The sequence below is a fragment of the Tursiops truncatus genome, chromosome 14, assembly GCF_011762595.2.
Source record: "Tursiops truncatus isolate mTurTru1 chromosome 14, mTurTru1.mat.Y, whole genome shotgun sequence".
Taxonomy (NCBI): domain Eukaryota; kingdom Metazoa; phylum Chordata; class Mammalia; order Artiodactyla; family Delphinidae; genus Tursiops; species Tursiops truncatus.
Window position 1 is genome coordinate 38818688 of NC_047047.1, and position 4159 is coordinate 38822846.

Consider the following 4159-nt stretch of genomic DNA (forward strand, 5'->3'; position numbering starts at 1 on the left):
GAGCCCGTCTTATTTCCTGGCGGGTGAAGCCTCCTTATGCTTCATGCTTCTGCTGACCCGGCACTCTGGCACTCCTTTGGTGGGGGTGGGCTCTCTCTGCACTCACTCCCACAGCATCCTCTGTTTCTTCTTTGCAATCCTCAGTATGTTGGTAATTGTTAAGTTAATTGTAGTGATCTTATCTCCTCAATTCTAAGAAGCACAGTTTTTCACATTTCTGAATTAGGGCCTGCCTTACAATCATTCGGCATATTTAAGGGGTGTATTAGACATGGTTCCCCAGAGAAATAGAACCAATAGGATATATATATCCTATTATATATCATATCCTATCTATATAGTTATATCCCATCTCTATCTCTATCTCTAGGTGTACAGAGAGAGATTTTAAGGAATTGGCTCACGTGACTGTGGAAGCTGGCAAGCCTAAACTTTGCGGGGCAGAAGAGCAGCCTGGAAACTCGGGCAGGCTTTCCGTATCGCAGTCTCGAAGCACCATTCCTTTTTCTCTGGGAAGCCTTAGTCTTCACCCTTAAGGACTTCAACCGATTGGGTCTGCCTGCATTGTAGAGGGTAATCTGCTTTACTTAGAGCCAACTGATGGTAACTATTGATCACACCTAACAATTACCTTCACAGCAGCATCTAGACTAGTGTTTGACCAAACAGCTGGGCACCATGGCCTAGCCAAGCTGACACACGTAATTAACCACTGCAGTGGGGTAGTCATTGGTTTGTTTGTTTTTATTCATTCATTCCCTCCTCCAAAAAATGTACTATAAAAGTACGTACAATCTCCGTGAATGTCTTAAGCACTGGGCTATCATGGCGTTTGTTTTGAGTCTGCCCTTCAGTAGGCTGTGGGCTTGAAGAAGGCAGGGGTCATACCTGTTTGTTCACCACAGCATCCTCAGTATTGGTAACCCCTTTGACCGGCCGCTTGGCTAAGCAGTAAATGATTTGGATTCGGGTGCTCCTCTGACTTTCAATTTCCTCCCTTTGGGAGTGTCGCAGGACCTTTCTCCACTTCCTTTTCCCTTTTGTGCAGATTGCATACTCCTTTTCTTGTCTCCGTCTCCCTGTCCCCCACCCCTTTTATTTGGCTAATGCTCTGTGCCTAATCACGTTAGCCAGCATTGGCATTATAGAGATGTTTGCAATCCAGCCCAGGTCTGATCATGAGCTTGAGCAGCCTGAGGCTACTTTAAGAATGTGTTGATTGGTAGGGGTTGGGGAGGCCCCAGAGGGGGCCAGCATTTTTGGCTGATGGAGCTGCCCACATGTGTGTCTGGGCACCGCAAGAGAGCCCTGGCTGCTTGGGTTTTGGTTCTCTCCTTGATCAGGCTCCTGGTGGGGTATTTATCCTGGCTGGGTGTCTAAGCCCTTCCTGATTGTATTAAGCCTCATGAAAGTGAGGCCCCAAACCATCCAGCTAGTGTGGCTAGTGCTGTGACCACAGCAAAGTGCGCCCTGTATTCCTTGTCATTCTCTGTTTAAGCTCATTTCAACTTTCTCCCAACACTGGGAGTATAAAGAAACTGCCACGTGTTTCTTTGGTTTGCAAGCATTACCTCATTTCCCTTGTCTTGGGTATTAATTCAGAAATATTTATTAAGTGATTTCAGGATTTGGGGCAATTTTGAAAGCATTCAGTTCAAATTCCAAGAAGGATGCCATGGGTTTAAAGGAAATTAGCTACCTCTCTCCTTCTCTCCATTTTCTCAAAAGCACCCTGTATTTTCCTTTAGAGCATTTTGCTTCCTTGTCATTGTGCCTTAATTATTTACAATCATTCCCTCAATGTCTGTCTTTTCTATCAGATTGTAAAAATCTCCATCTGGGCAGGGTTCATGAGTGGTGTCTTCACCACTGTATTCCCAGGGGGAGGCACAGGAAGTTCTTGACCAGCTATTGACTACATTTTGATTGACAGGGATATGGCATCCTACCTGGAAGGTGCAATTATATTTTTGAAAGTTTGTACATAACACGGAGGAATATTCATGTAGTTGCACATAGTTATGTGTGTGAAAACTGGATCCTTGGAATCAACATAAGAGCCTGTGCTATATCGTTCAAAGAGCCTTAAAGTGTTTCTTTCTTCTGTTTCTTGAAAAGATCTGAGACAAGACTACCTAAGTCACGAACCCTAGAGAGTCTGGTGTGAAATTGTTGCAGGAAGGGGGACCTCTTCCAGGGACCGAGAGTGGGCTCTTGTCTAACACTCGAAATGAATTATCTGAGGAGACACACGTACTGACAAAGCAAGAGACTTTATTGGGAAGGGGCACCCAGGTGGAGAGCAGCAGGGTAAGGGAACTCAGGAGGACTGCTCTGCCACGTGGCTTGCAGTCTCGGGTATTATGGTCATGGGATTAATTAGTTTCCGGGTTGTCTCTGGCCAATCATTCTGACACATGGTTCTTCCTGGTGGTGCGTGCATCACTCAGCCAAGATGGATTCCAGTGAGGAGGATTCTGGGAGGTTGGCAAGACATATGGACTGGCGTCTCCTCTCTCCTTTTGGCCTTTCCCGAATTCTTCCAGTTGTTGGTGGCATGTTAGTTCCGAGTTCCTTACCAGGACCTCTTGTAGCAAGATAAGTCATGCAGATGGTTACTGTGGTGCCTGGCCAGGGTGGGCGGTTTCAGTCAGTGGTTCCCCTAACAAAATGAAATGACTTTGGGTTGTACAATTGTGAAGACACGTATCCCCATGTGTGTATATTTAGTATACTGTACTTTGCTAAAATTAGGGGCTCGGTGAATCAGACTTCCTGGATTCATATCCCGGTTCTGTCCGTTTCTAGATGTCCCATAGGAATGTTGTATGGCCTTCAGCACAATGTTTGCCATCCCTATGCCTTAGTCTATTCATCTGTAAGAGGCGATACTAATAGTCCTCACCTCATAGGCTTGTTTTGGGATTGAGATAATTTATAGAGCACTTAAGTCAATGCCTAGCTCAAAGTAAGCTGAATAAATGTCATTATTATTATTTCTATAAATATGTAGTAGTAAAATAGTCTTTGCACGCGTGGTGAGTTAAAAATAAGAGGGTTTTTTAGGAGGAGGGAAAACTCCGATTACTGAAAACCACATGGGCTGCGTGGAAATGGAAGTGGGCTCTGATATAAGTGGAAATAATGCTGATAGCCCAGGACACAGCACTTTAGGGAGGAGGAGAAGAAACGGTGAGTATAGGGAAGACATATAGTTATTTAGTCATTGGCACGTATTAGCAAAGCATTGGGATGACAGAATTAAAAACTGGGAGATAATTCAGCCATTGACTAGGAGTGTCGATGGAGTTTCGACTCATTTGGCATCTGGGTGCTTCCAGCCATGCTCACCTGGCATCGGCAGGAATGGTCATTTCAGTTCAAAAGTTCAGTCCAGCCAACATTCAGGGATTGCTGGTGACTTGCCTTTGTGAAGCCCAAACTCCAATCGTCATCTAGCCTGGCTGGTTGTTGGGATCCGGCAATTCTGACAGTAACATCTGCCAGTCCCCCCCGGACAGTTACTGGGGTCAGAAATTGCATTGTCCCGCAATTACTGGAAGCACCCAAACATTTCTGATTTCAGAATATTCCCGTAGTGAGACAGTATTGGTCGGGAATGACATTGCCTGGCCTCTCAGAACAAACACGAGTGACTTGCCACAAAGCCACCCTGATGCAGCTTTGTCACCACGTCCCCCGTATTCACTCTACAGAGTGGGCTTGAAGTACACTGCCGGAAGGAAGCACCAGGCTGGCACGTTCCCTTCTCAGTCTTCCTCTCAACTTGGCCCACAGTGGGGTTTCTGGCCAATCCAGGATGGGTCTTCTTTTTCTTTTTAATTCCTTTAAAATGGAAGACTCAGTTTTAATTGAGGTATAGTATTATTTATTAAAAATGATATATTACAGGTACTACTGTGTTTTTTCATCCCAAAGAACTTTTCACTCCAATTGGGTTCTTTGATCTTTTCAACAGCCCTGTGAGGTAAGTTGGGTGGTTAAGCATACTATTAATTTCATTTTGATTGTGCAGACTCAAGGAGGGGAAGTGATGACTTATCCAAAGACAAACTTCGGTTAAACTGGTGTTAATAATAGCTAATATGTAGCAATTACCTTGTACCAAATACTATCATAAGTATTTATTTAATCCACA